At 38.7% G+C, this 14,620-nt stretch overlaps 1 long non-coding RNA gene across 1 annotated transcript in view; it reads left to right on the top strand.

Annotated features, from left to right (window-relative positions):
* The window catches only part of LOC135221522 (uncharacterized), a 106,932-nt gene that overhangs the window by 907 nt on the left and 91,405 nt on the right, over positions 1–14,620 (top strand). The window lies entirely within an intron of this gene.

Here is a 14,620-nt window from a genome sequence, read left to right as displayed (position 1 = left end):
CGGTTTTTTACCCTTATACCTAGGCTAATAACTTTGCTCTTGGTCATTGCATACTGTAAACCTAGTTAACAGCTCTGGTGGTGCCCCGTGCTTTATGTAGATATATAGTAGTATATATACCTAGTAGCCCATATAGCTATATAGGTAGTAAGTCTACAGGCCTATTCAAATATACCTATACTAGGTTTAGGTACCCAAGGTAGGCTACACGCACGCGATACGACACGAATGCATGAGTTCTTAACAGCTAAATACCTAAATATCGTGCATGAAACTTTGAGAGCTCTTTGTTGTCAGATAGGTATCCCCCCTCCCTTTTGTTTTGTTTTTATTGTGATGTGTATTTAGTCCTGTTTTTAGGTGGTGACTAGGAGTACGAGTAGTAGGCTAAGCAGTTTAGGGCAGGAAGAACTTGAAGAAGACAGCAACTAAGGCAAGAATTCACTCATATCATAAAGAAGCCTAACTGCATGTTGATGAAATGCAAATTGTGCAATGGATTAAGCTAACATAGGAGCTCCTAACCAGGCCTGTTTGTTGAAGTATGCCTCATATGACCTATATTTTGCGGTTCGTTCCCAACAACTACCTATTACCACTGTTATTTCTCTGTAGGCTATGTGAATTAGGTTCCTAGGCTAGACTTGTGGTTAATCTAAGTAATCAAGACTTGTACCAGTAGGATACCTATTAACCTGGTTTTTTTGGGTGAGGTTGATAGAAGCAAGTAGGTATAATTGCCATGGGTACCTAATACTTCAGAAGCATGCCACACCAGTGTTTTAAGGTTTAACGACGAAAAACGGCAAGAAACCATCAGATTGGTGTTGCAGAATTCGTAGAAACACGAGGAAACTTTTCAAACAAGAAACTATCACTCTTATACATATAGGGTAAAAAACCGCATGGTACAGGGGTGGACCATGTATGATCAATGTGTACAACCCCCAAAAAAAGTACATTATAACGCGTCCTGACACTGGAGATGGGCATCAGTCGCGACTAGTTGTTGGTGAGAAAAGGAGCTAAAGACCTCTACTTTCCTTTCGAAGTAAGTATTTTCTCCAAAGTTAGAAATTAAGGCCAAATTTTAAGATTTAAACAGAGGGTAGTAAAAAGGGTGTACACGGCAGTCCAAATCTCACCAAAACGCGTTCAACATTTTTACTTACAACTCGAAATATTTAGAAGATTGACGCCATCTCGATGTTTACGCAGTCGCTTGTGTCAGTAAACTTCCCATTTCCTGCGATAAATCCGCACACCACTTACACCCACAGACTTTGGGCACTTTCATTACAACAATCGGAACATGGTTCCTAACCAGCTTGTTTGTTAGTAAACAACTGTTTTGGTAGAAGATGATGACGAAGCGTGCACTTGGATAATTTTTTAAATAAATAGTAAAACATCAATATTTTACATATTTATGATGATTAATTTGAAAATATTCGTTATTGAAAAAGTAACTCGATTCTGACTCAAATTTAAGTAATTATTTTTTGGAATTAGAACGTTCGTTTAAGTCCTGTATTATGACGTCACGACATCTTGGCTTTCGTACCTATTGTAATTAATTGCTTTACTCAACTTTCTTGCAGAACAGTTTACCAGTTATTCATGCAGATTATCAGCTATTCATGTAATTGTTATAATTGTAATACGCATATATATCTTTATTACAGTATTTACTTTTTGGATATATGAAGATGTTTTACTGCCGGATTATCGCCTTAGTGTGACGCAATCGTTTTCGGTCCCTGGGCCTCTGTTTTCGCACCATAAGAAATTATAGGGCCGAATTTGCAATGACCAGAAAGTCGTTAAAAGAGGAAAGTTAGCATTGAGGGGGCATATGTTTTGATTGAGAAGGATACAAATTTATTCAATAGCTAGCTTGTAAAAAATACTTGATTACAAAAAACTTGATTGACAACTAAGCAGCATACGTACTATGGGTTTTAGCGACAGTGCAAGCACGTTTTTGGGCCATACCTATTTCTGTAACAAACACTCATACACTCGTATCAGACCTATTTCTGTAACGAACTCTCGTATCAGAACGAGATTTTGCTATAATGCATTACACCCAGTGCCGTAATTTATAAGGGTATCGTGAATCACTAATCGTAAAGAATAACGACACTTGTCCCTGTACCAAGAGACAAAAACTCCATTATGCAGAAATGGATACGAACACGCGTAAAAAGCTCCAACTACCCTCTCCCCCCCCTTTCCTTCTTCGTTCCTTTGCCTTCCACTCTCTCTCTCTCTCTCTCTCTCTCTCTCTCTCTCTCTCTCTCTCTCTCTCTCTCTCTCTCTCTCTCTGTTGCCATTCGGTATGTGTTGACCCTCCAAGCTGTGTATAAGACTACACACAAAACGTTGAAATTGGTGAAATTAGGCTATGTATTGGAAGTATATATATACATAAATATTAAAGCAATTTTATCATTATTGCATTACTATGACAACTAGAATTCATGGAAACAGTTTATAATAATGAATCGGCGTATGTGTGAAGCCATCCACTAATGTGGCAACGATGATTTGCCATTCTTAGGCATGCAAAAACATTTAAAGGATTATTTATTTTTTCTGGTATCTATATATACAGTTATTAAAGAAATTCAAAATACTAATATAGACTGAAATCAATGAAAAGTGCTAGCAAAAACAAAAAAGCAAAAAAATATATATATATAATCCACTTATCCATAGTCGTTCCTCCATGGTTTTCGGCAGCCAGATGTACGAAAAGGTTAGAAACATTGGATTGTATCTACTTTAGAAATATCTGTAATTTTTCGGGGTAATTTGTTTGTTGCAAAAAAGGGATAATAGACATGAATTAAATTAAAATTTTTAAATAACAAAGTAAAGTTGAACTAAATAACGAGTAAAGTAAACAATTTAGGGAATAAAACTTTGCAGTTTCATCGTCTGCTGCTCTTAACTGTGTTTGTGGCGCGCACACATAAGAACCAGGAACAGCAACTTGTTTAAAGTGCAATGTGGAGTGAATTGAGACCAAAATTTGTATAATAACAATCAAATAAGCACTGTGGAGTTTCAGTTGTGATGGCAGTAAGGATAAAAACCACCGATTACAATAAAAATGAATTCAGTTCAAACCATGACGCCGGGAATAAAAAGTTTCATACTTTCAGTAATATAGGCAACAAAATGTTGTTTTATTGTGCTGATTACAACTGCAATCTTGAGTAAGATCAGTAAACATTACATATATACGCTAACATTGTTCAAATGAGTGCTGGGAAAGATGGTTGTCGTCACTGATCAGAACCTGCACATCCACACGGTAGCCGCCATATTGGATTTCAAAACTGCCTTAAAAACATATTTTACGAAGAGCGTCACATGATTATTTTAGTTCGTATGGGGCTTTCATATATCACATTTTGTTGACGAAACTTCAATCTTTTGAATGGTATGCTTGGAGTTGTAATTATATTCTTGTTTCACCATTTAAATATCGAGTGAATAAGACCTGTCCACCGTGATAAAGGTTGGTAGTCGCTTCGGAACACCTGCGCCATTGGCCAAAGTTTCTGAGGTTTCAGAATATGAAACTGATTGGTCAAATGTGTAAGACGTCATAGTGTACTAGTTTCTCTGCGGATTTTGGTAGTTACACGGCTCATTAAAAGTAAACATTACCGTAGAGGAAGCATCTCTCCCGACATAGGAAAAATTTGAGGTAAAAACTTAAAAAGCTCATTTATATAATTCTACCTCGTTCAATCTCATATAATGTCTATACTTTTTATATATGTATAGTATAGCTTTTCACATGTTTGTTCCATGTAGGTGATTATTTTTTTTAATATCCAGTGCAGCATGCTTCTGAAGTTTTACCCTGCCGTGTATATGGATAAAACAAAGTAATAGTGATTACAGATGTTGGTTGAAAAAAGGTTTGTTTCAATATGGGGACTAGCTATGCTGCATTAAAGTATGTTCGCTAGGCTTTAGAGTGGTAGTGCCGTTAGTGTACCTCACGACACACTAGGCTTTACTTCGGGTTTTTATGCAGTATAACTCCGGCATTGGACTTCTAAGCTGCATTTACCTTACCTCCGTTATGTTCCCTTTCTTCCATCTTAACTTCTCTGGCCATTACATCTGCCCTCACTTAACAGTTGTTTTGTCATGCAATTGTGAGGTTTTCCTGGTCTTTGCGCAAGTAACAAAACTTTTTCACTTTCCCTTTCAGCACTGAATGACTTTAGCACTTGCCATTTGGCCTTGGGTCTTTCTTAAAACTTAGCTAAAGATGTCAAAGTAAAAGTAAAATAACTGTTCAGTATTCAATTAGCAGTTGTAAAATAGGGTAAATGACCGAACAGTGACATAGTGGCCACCTCTCTTGGAAGGCGGCCACTTCTCGAAAAAGTGCTTGAATTATTCTGTTATTTCATAATTAGGAGAAAACACTTTGAGAGGAACGTAGAGGTCTTGGTTTGCTGCCAAGGTGGGTGCCACAACTCTTGACTGATGCTCATGGTAGCAAATTCATGTACTTTTTCAGGAAGGTGGCCGCATTCCAGGATTGGTGGCTGTTATGTCACCACTCAGTCTTTCACCCTAGTAGGCTAAGCTAGCCTATCAGATATATATACAATGTTAACCATTGTTTGACCAACAGATTTTGCTTGTTGGCAGTGTTCTTGTACTGATTGTTAGATTAAATCTGTTAGGTAGTCTCATATCATCACTGGGCAGTATTATACTAAAGGTGTGGGAGCACAAATGCTTTCCTTGCTCCTCATCCTTCTTGTTGATCACTTCTTTGCATTTCTCATTTTCATCTTCCTCCTGTAGAAAGAAGACGCGGAGTCCTAGATCTCTCAACTGAAGTTATTTAAGGTTTTATGTAAGTAATTTTCCAAGTAATTACATTGCTATTATTTCTACCTGTGCAGCAGCTAAAAATTTAAAGCTGTGCCAGCACTTCTATTGTTTTAGTGTGGGTGACAGCCCTCCCACTATCGAACAATAGGTAACCAACACAGCAAGAGAGCTCAATTCATTTCTGCCAGCTTTCAAGTGACATCGCTGGTTTGCAGCCCCTCAGTTTTTAATTCTATCATCTCTTTCGGTTGTATCAGGATCTGGTGAAGTAGCTTCTATTATACTAGTGAGGAGTCTTGTGTTAAAAAAATATGCTTTTCTAATTCTTTTGAATGTGGGGATTCCAAAAATGCAGGTTTCCATTTTTTTCCAACATTTCAAGGCTGCCATGTTGGTTTAGATTATGGCCGCAATTGTAAACTAAAAAATAGTTGTATTTCTCCCACTGTGGCTGCTACGCGCATAATTACAGATACTGTCTCTACAATTTTTACACCAGATAATTCAGTGAATATAGTTTTAGTACATAATAATGTCTGCCATAGTGATTTAGAAAATGCAATTATATTAAATAAAAAAATTTTATTAACCATAAATTTAAAAAAAGATTACCATTATTTTATTTGAAATTTACTTATCAGTTCAAATATTGAAAAAAAAAAAATTAAGCAATACTGTAGTTCCAGATCTATAACAAAACAAATCAATAGTCCCTTTTTTGTTTTAAATCAAGTTAATTAAATGTATAATTAATCTTTAAAACTCAAGTTAATTTATAAAATGGATAATCTTTGTTTGTGTAGAAACCTAATGAACTCAAAGCAAAAGTTCCCACATCTTTAGTAAAATATATACCAATAGTTCCTTATTTTTTATTTTTTCAAATGAAGTGCATTAGCTCTATAATTAATTATAGAAACTCTAAGTTCTTCATAAAATGGATCATTTTTATCCACTTCGATACACAACACAGGAAAAAAAAATTAAGTAATATAGTTCCCAATCTTTAAACAATATAATATATTTAGTAGTTTACTTTTTTTTTTTAGAAGTAAGTGAATTAAATCTATAATGAATCATGGACACTAGAATTGTTTATAAAATGGATCATCCTTATTTCATGTAAATACACAAGGTAAACACAAAAAATATTAAAGCAGTAGTTCACGATCTTATCAAAATATATATCAATAATTCATAGTTTCTAAAAAACAAGAACTAAAACTGTTATCAGTCATGGCAACTCAAGTTGTTTATAAAATGGATCTTCTTTACTCGTTTAAAGATATGTGAATACAGTACGTGGATTTTGGGAAAACATCTTTTTAATTTTTTTAATAACAGTAATAATAAGAGTAACATATTTTTTCTCATTGTTTTTGCATAATAACTTAAACACTATCCTATGTAGGAATGTTTAATGGTGTCTATACCCTACTCTACATCTACTCTGTCTTCTAGTTCTTGGTCATCTATCTCATCCTGTATACGATCACTACAATTTTCACAATCAGTGCACTTGCAAAGAGGTTGTGCACACAAGATTAGTTTTCTGGCAAGAACACTTTATTTTAGCACAAAACTTTTTATTTTTTTGCATCCTATTTTTTATACATTCAACTACCCGTCAGATATTATTACATAGCTATCACTCCGTCGTCCGACAGAAATTCGAAATTCGCGGCACACGCGGCAGGTAGGTCAGGTGATCTACCCCCCCGCCGCTGGGTGGCGGGAATAGGAACCATACCCGTTTTCTAATTCATAATTTTTCTGTCGCTGGAATGTAAACAACGTTTGCGGTTCCTCCTGATGGATTTTCGTGTTTCATCGCCATCGATCGTCTGGGCTAACTTTTACCAGGGAAGTAATGGATCTTTGGTTCGGCATACGCTTTTGTTAACTTTTTGATAATATTAACTTCGAAAATTTCGAAGATTAGTGACGTGTAACTACCGAAGAGTTTTCGGTAGACACTCATGCACTTTCACGAAAGTGAATTACTTATACTTTCATGAAAGGGAATATTTATTCGTTAATACAAATAAGTGTTAGTTTGATTGAGAAATGTATATCTTTCTTCCTAGTTGGGGGGAAGTCAGAAAAGTAACTATCCTTTCTAGAAGCTTTTATTGAGCTCGTGTTAACGAGCAATTATAGTAGTAACAGTACTAGTAGTTGTTGCATCCTCATCACCTTTTCTTACTCCGCAGAATCTACAATATCATATTTGCAAATTGTAGACTTTGGATATAGTTCGAATGCGAACTCTTAGAACGTAAGAAGTGAATATAGTGTTCCCCCATTACAATGGAGGGTGCGTCTGATCGGCTCTGTCTCGCTCTCAGGTCTAGACCTCTTCCAAGCTCACAAGCCCAGAGGAGAAGGAATGTCGAAAACCGTAAGGAGGTTTCAGAGAATCCCCACCGGTCAGGCGTCCCCTCGGCAGGTTCTGTAGAGCGCCCAGACTGCAGGGGATAGCCATTGGAAAGGCATCCTAAAAAAAACAGTGTTTCTCCCTTTTTATGCCTACTGTTCCATGATGGATAGGAGAACTTCGAATGAATAGAATTTGACGAAGTTCCATCGTATAATGCCTTCTGGTAGAATGATTCAAAATGAGAATGACTTTAATCGTTCCACCTTTCGAATCAGGCGACGATTTAGCGCCTTCTAATATTAGAGATCATTCGATAACATTTGTGATAAAGTCATTGTTCGAATTTTTTTTCGCAACTAGACGAGAACGCTATCCCATGGGGGTATGAATTTGTTATTTCAACATAAGATTCCCCATCGGTGCATTTTTAGATATAGATCTATTCTGATTAGAATGATTTAGATTATTTGTCAATCGAATAGAATTATATGGATCTCGTTGAGTGATAAAGCATATATGTATGACTTTTAAGCTTCTAGCTCCTACCATGCTTAGGACAAATCGCCTTAGGCTACGGTATGGCATGGCATATTCACATACCGAAATTTATGCTATAATGGTCAACTGAAATCCTTACAAAATTTCCTAAATTAATACGGTTTACCTTAATGTAACAGTATTATAGAGTATTCTGTTACGCTAGAGTATGAGTTATATGATGCTTTCGTGTCTTCGAGAAGTGATCGGAGAAGCATATCTTTATTGGTGAGTTGAGAGTAGGATAGAAACATTTTTCTTCGTTGTTAGAAGAGGTTTCCCATGAATTACCAGTACCCTTCTAGGACTTTCCTAGGAAGGAACTTGTTTAAAAGGATTGTTAGACGACACCTATTTAGTTTCTAGACTTGTCGAAATCTCGTTCGCTCAATTATGCTTATATAAAACTTCCTGAAGCTCGATAAAAATTTTAATAGATTCCTTTATTAAATGGAGTAACTGGCAACTCTGGAAAGGGAAGGCAGTCCAGGTCGGCTTTCGAAGACTGCGTTTCGCTTTGAATTGAGAGAGAGACCAGCGGCAGTACCACCATGTTGTTCTCATCTGTGACGGGTGGCGGTTACAGCTCTCTCTCCATGCGGAATGGGATAACTAACCGTATTTCTTCCCTACAATCGTGGTCTTAGCCTCGGATTGAGGGAATACTGAAGCTGATCATAAATAAAATATTGTCTGCCTTTTGTTAGGAAGCTTTCAATAAGAAGATATTACAACCTTTCAATGCTGTTTACCGTAGATAACATGATTAAAAGGGATTCTTATGCAGCAGGAAACATTATATTATTCAATGCACTAATACTTACGAAAGCATGTCTTATTAGAGTACATACTTAGTGAGAAGAGAGATGTAATAGAGTTTCACTTCAAGACTACGCTATGGTTAAGTCTTTCGAGAAACGACACAACGTATTTAAAATATTTCTTATTCAAGAAAAAAGAGGGAGGGGGGATACGGAAGAATTAAGCGAGGACGCTACGAGGCGCGTGACGCCAACCAGAAGCAGGACGCCTCCCAGGAGCGAGGCGCCAGGCAAGCGCCAGGACGCTACGAGGCGCGAGACGTCAACAAGAAGCAGGACGCCTCTCAGGAGAGAGTCGCCAGGCAAGCGTCAGGACGCTCCAAAGCGGTTGACGCCAGCCAGAAGCATGACGCCTCCCAGGAGCGAGGTGCGAGGCAAACGCCAGGACGCTACGAGGCGCGAGACGTCAACAAGAGACAAAGGACACCTCCTTCAGGTAATAGGAGGATCGTCAGGCAAGCGTCAGGACGCTCCAAAGCGGTTGACGCCTCCCAGGAGCCAGGACGCTTCGAGGCGCGAGACGTCAACAAGAAGCAGGACGCCTCTCAGGAGAGAGTCGTCAGGCAAGCGCGAGGACGCTCCTAAGCGGTTGACGCCAGCCAGAAGCATGACGCCTCCCAGGAGCAGGGCGCTAGGCAAGCGCCAGGACGCTTCGAGGCGCGAGACGTCAACTAGAAGCAGGACGCCTCCCAGGAGCGAGGCGCCAACCAAGCGCAAGACATCAGGATCTCCAAATTCTCAGTATTTGGAGATAGACTTTCCAAGAGTTTCCTCTTTGAGAACTGACACAAGATCAGTTTTTTCCTGACAGGGACACAAGTTATCGCACAGGCGGCCGTGGCCCTTGTCAGGATAAACTGAAATTGCGGAAGTCTCTAACAAGAACAGACTTCATGTCAGGTGATATAGTGGTCGCGATGAGCGGACTTCTTTCCGGGAAAAAAAAAAAGGAGTTTGTTTTGGGAGAAACTTTCTTGTCAGATCAACCCTCTACTGACAATTATTCTAGAATCGCACAGGCGAACGTAGTTCGTGTCAGGATAAGTGGGTTCTTCTGCTTTATAGTCCTTTACATGGTGAAGAGAACCAATATCGTTAGAAGTCTCTCGTTTTCCTCAACCTTATGAGACAAGTGATAGAAAATATATCGGACTCATAAGTTAATCTGGGTGCAGGTTTTAGAAAGACCTTGGCAACCCCTTTTTTATTGCACGTTTTTGGCTAGTCCCTTGAAAAATGCAGCTCCTCTTTCTCCTCTTTCATTGTTATTAACAGGATGTTATATTATCCTACTCCTATGTAAACATATAACAAGGGAGACCTTGTAATGTTTTGGTACTGGAAAAGACTTGTAGGAGCTCTCAGTATTGGGTGAGAGACTCTTTCAAGTATCTGAACGTACATACGGCCTGATGTCCTAGGATAGGAATCTTGAATGATTCTCCTCGATCCTGGATCATTTATTAGGAGATAGGATAATAATATTTGTTGTTTTGCTGAAGAACGATGATAGAATTTTCCGTTCTCTCGTTGCCCAGGCACAAGGAAGGGAAGAAAGAATATGAGAGAGAGGTAGCAATTTACGCCATCTTTATTTTATAGAAAGGGGAATAAAATTTAGTTCTTTTTCCCCTACAATATAAACTCTTTACAGAATGTAAGACAAAGAGCGTCAAAGAAAGAGAGGATAATACGTTATGCCTCATTTTAGACTTAGAGAGGTTGGATTCACAGAGGTCACGTTCTTCTCACAGCAAGTTTTTGAAGTCTTTTCCAAGACAGTCTGAATATTCTTTCAGCATCTATTTTTAAATGGACCTTAACAACCTCTCCACTCTGAGTCTGTCTGCGTGCAGACTGACCAGAAGTGGACATGAATGAGAAGGATGTTTCAAGGTAATGACAGTAGTCATGAATAAGATATATGATTACTGCAGATCGTGCGAGAGGGAATGAGGAAACGGTCCTCTTCCGATACCTCTGTGAACCACATAGCGGTTTTTTTTCTTCCCTTTCAGAGGGAAGAATCACCTTGGTATATTTCTGCTATCAAAGAACGCAGTAGGTAGGCTATACTCTGTCTCTATAAAGGGAATTGGAGATAGCAGAGCATTAAGATCTTCCGGGATCTTATACAATACCCTCTATACGACAAGACAAGACTAGGAGATCTTATAATTACAATGGGGATCCTATTTGGGCCTCAGATTCCGTGTTCTGACAAGAGGGAACTGCTCCTCATCAATGTTTCTCTTGGTACTAAAGGACCAAAATGACAAGTGAAATTTTGGGCTTGGAATCTGGAATCAAATTCTAGAAAGACTAGGCAATGGGTTCCTGCCAGCATGGTATGTTTGGCAAAAGAACTAAAACCTTTTATTCCTGGATCAACGCTTTCAGATAAAGGATTTGTTGTCCAGGCAAGTATTTACATTCTCATCTACAAAAGGAGATAAGGTTTAAACGTTTGCTGACAGAGTCTTTGGAATACGATGAGGGCTTAAAAAACCACTCCCCAGAAGGTTCGTAGAGATATTTAAAGAGCTAGAAATCAGGAATCCTCCCAATTTCAGCTCAGAATCTCCTTAGACTTCCAGGCTCTTTCCCTGCCTTCGTACAAGGATAGGGAAGATTTTGCAACAAGAGAACTCTTCAACATGTAGGAAGAGTGCTCGTTAGCAACGGAAGTATCAAGTATGATCCTCCTCGGAGGAAGACTGGTCTCTCGGACTATTAGATTTCCTATCGTCTACTGGATGTAGCTGACTAAAATTACCTCCCCTGGTTACGGAGGCCATAAGCTCAAAGTGAAACGCCAGCCAGGCGCGAGGCAACAGCCAGGCGCGAGGCAACAGCCAGGCGCGAAACGCCAGCCAGGCGCGAGACGCCAGGCAGGCGCGAGGAGCCAGGCAGGCGCGAAGCGCCAGCCAGGCGCAAGCCAGGCTCTGGGCTTCATTCAGAAGAGTTCTATTTCAAAGAAAGCCCTGGTCTTCTTTGGAACAGTGGAATCTTCTGAAAGCACTTCTTGAGTAACTCGACGTTTACTTCAAACACAGCTAAGAATTAAAAGCGCTTGAAGTGCGGGCTTTTAACAATTCTTGTTCTTTCCATAACAATATGTCTTGAGAGATATGTAGCTGTAATAACGGGAGATGCAACTCTGTGTTGACTCCTCGTTGCACGAAGGAGATCAAGTGGGCCTATGGAGAGATCCTTCTCTCGTTTTATTATAAGTGTCCACGGATGCGTTGCTGGGATAGGGAGACGACACTGATCCTTAACTAGTGAAATATTTTTTTAACATAAGTGTATTATTTTCTGGGTTTATTTGAAATGAGTTTGGGGATAGCTCTTTTCAAATTAAGCACAAACCCTCGTGTTAGGATCAGGTGATCGGGATCTGTGTTGTGCTCCTTAAAGTAGTGCCAATAGGCATTGGTGTATTGTCATGTAAGTGGATAAGACCCCATTGACAAATGACCACTAGATTCTGTCAAGTAAGTGGATAAGACCCCATTGACAGATCTACAAGAACTCTTAGCCATAGGTCACATCCTCGCTGAGGCTCTTGAGACGAAGCAGACTACTAGCAATAGCTAGGAAGTCGACCCTTCGTCTAAACACATAGGAACCAAGGTTTTATTTATTTATTATTACCTACAACGTATGTTGTTACCTGTATATTCAGTAATAGCTGTCTTTTACCCTCCACCAATGGTGTGAATCAGCTATGTATATATCTGACGGGTAAGTTGAATGTATAAAAATGATATTGTTATGATACAATAAAGTTTTATACATACTTACCTGGCAGATATATACAATTAAATGGCCCTCCCAGCCTCCCCTCAGGAGACAGCTGGAAGAAAATTATGAATTAGAAAACGGGTATGGTTCCTATTCCCGCCACCCAGCGGCGGGGGGTAGATCACCTGACCTACCATGCCGCGTGTGCCGCGAATTTCGAATTTCTGTCGGACGACGGAGTGATAGCTATGTATATATCTGCCAGGTAGTATGTATAAAAACTTTATTGTATCATAACCAATATCATTTTACTGATTCCATCATTGCTTTAGGGCTGGAAGACTCAAATACATTGTTGGCTGGAATGATCCATTGGTTTTTTGCCATCCTGAATTTTCTCTTAATTGAAGTATTTTTTTTTTAGCTTGAATGTAAAGTAAGACATATCTTGTGAACATATATAATTAACCCTTTGGATGTGGGGCAGCAATGCTGCTTTTTGTAGGTGGCAATTGGTCTCATTTGTTTCTTTGACCTAAAGAGTTCGCATCTTGTATCAGGAATATTACTTTTTTGCATTCAAGGAACAAAGAAATTTTTCAACCTGCTGCCCTTATTTGGGCAATTCATCATCAGTTAACTCATTTGGTACTATGAACTAGTAGCTGACTATACCCTGTTTTTTTCCATCTGTCCACCCGCCTGTGGTCCTCATGCATGGACAACACTGTGTCCCTGGCTTAAATAGTTACTCTGTGTAAAGTTTAGGTAAATAAAAGGATATCTGAGTGTATATTTGTGTAAAGTTTAGGTAAATAAAGGATATCTGAGTGTATATTTGCAACTGAAGTGTGCTTTAATAATTTACACTGTATGGCGAATTACACTGTTAATATTCGAAATGTATGCTGCCTTTTCAGGGTGGCGAATGGAACAGCCAGACGCAAATTCCATTAAACAGATGCTAAACCAAGTTACGACATATCATATCTGGTTGAAACACACTTTATAAAAATGAAAAGTATATGCTGATATACTTACGTGTAACGAAGCAACACATAGCTTAGTAGCAGAGTAGGGTGTGGTCCAGTAAAGTTGACATCTTGCAGTTGTGAACAGCGAGTGAGAAGCAATTTTCCCGCCACTGCATCTGGCTGTTCCATTTGCCATCCCGAAAAGGCAGCTTACATTCAATAATAACAATATCCTATTTCAAATATTAATGGTGTAATTCGCATACAGTAAATTATTAAACACTTTTCAGTTGCAAATGAACACCCAGATATCCATTTATTTACCTAAAACTTACACATAGCGTAACTATTTAAAGCCAAGGACACAGTGTTGTCATGTGCAAGGCATCTTATTTTTTATGTCGTTCCAGTTCCAAGGAATGAGGCCCACACTGGAGAGCTTCTTCAAACATCCTTGTCAGTGGGGGGTTCTTGTAATCCTGTAGTGAATCAGTTTCCTCTGAATTTCCAATTTCCGTGTCTGCAAGATCTCCTGCCTCAATATATTTGCAACTTTAGGACAATTTTCTACTGTTGATGCAGGATCACAATGCTTTTCAACAGCTTCCTCTGATTTTTGTGTAGGAATTATCTCACGCTTTTTTGAGGCACTTTTTTTGAGGAAGGCTTAACAAATGTAGCTTCAGGAATTTGTTTGCGTATGATTTCTTTCAAAATGCTTCTTATGATGCCAATTATCACGAATATCATTTAGTTCTAAAATAACTTCATATTTGTCATTCAGGTCATTCATAGTCAAAGATTTATTGCCAGATATTGACTGACTTCTTAGATAACTGCATACCGGCGCATCTGCAATTGCTTTAACTACCTTTTCTTTTAGTTCGTTTTTGTCAATATTTGTTATAGTAGTTTGTTTTCATGTTCACTCTGCTGAGCAAAAGCATGACTGATGGTACCATGTCTCCTATGCAGCTGCATCACCTGGTGGACAGACAATTTGGCTCTTATTGAGTCATTTGTTTCTTCTTTTATTCCAATTAGAGTTTTTCCTGTTATCAGTGGCCATTAGATGTAGATCTTCATTATCAGCAACACATCTGTCCAGATTGAATGTACACACTTTAAATTTTGGTAAAGTTTCAAGTCTCTTTGGTCTGCCTACTTCAAATTCACTCCCTTTCTTTGGTGGACAACCTCTTGCTCGGGACTGGTTATACTAGTTGATGCTTTAGCACGATCTTCCACTCTTTTCATGTGCTGTTTGTTTATCACAAGTTGACTAC

Source organism: Macrobrachium nipponense, chromosome 20 (assembly GCF_015104395.2).
Source record: "Macrobrachium nipponense isolate FS-2020 chromosome 20, ASM1510439v2, whole genome shotgun sequence".
Classification (NCBI taxonomy): domain Eukaryota; kingdom Metazoa; phylum Arthropoda; class Malacostraca; order Decapoda; family Palaemonidae; genus Macrobrachium; species Macrobrachium nipponense.
The sequence above is the reverse complement of the archived record's forward strand: the minus strand, read 5'-3'. Positions and strand labels throughout refer to the sequence as shown.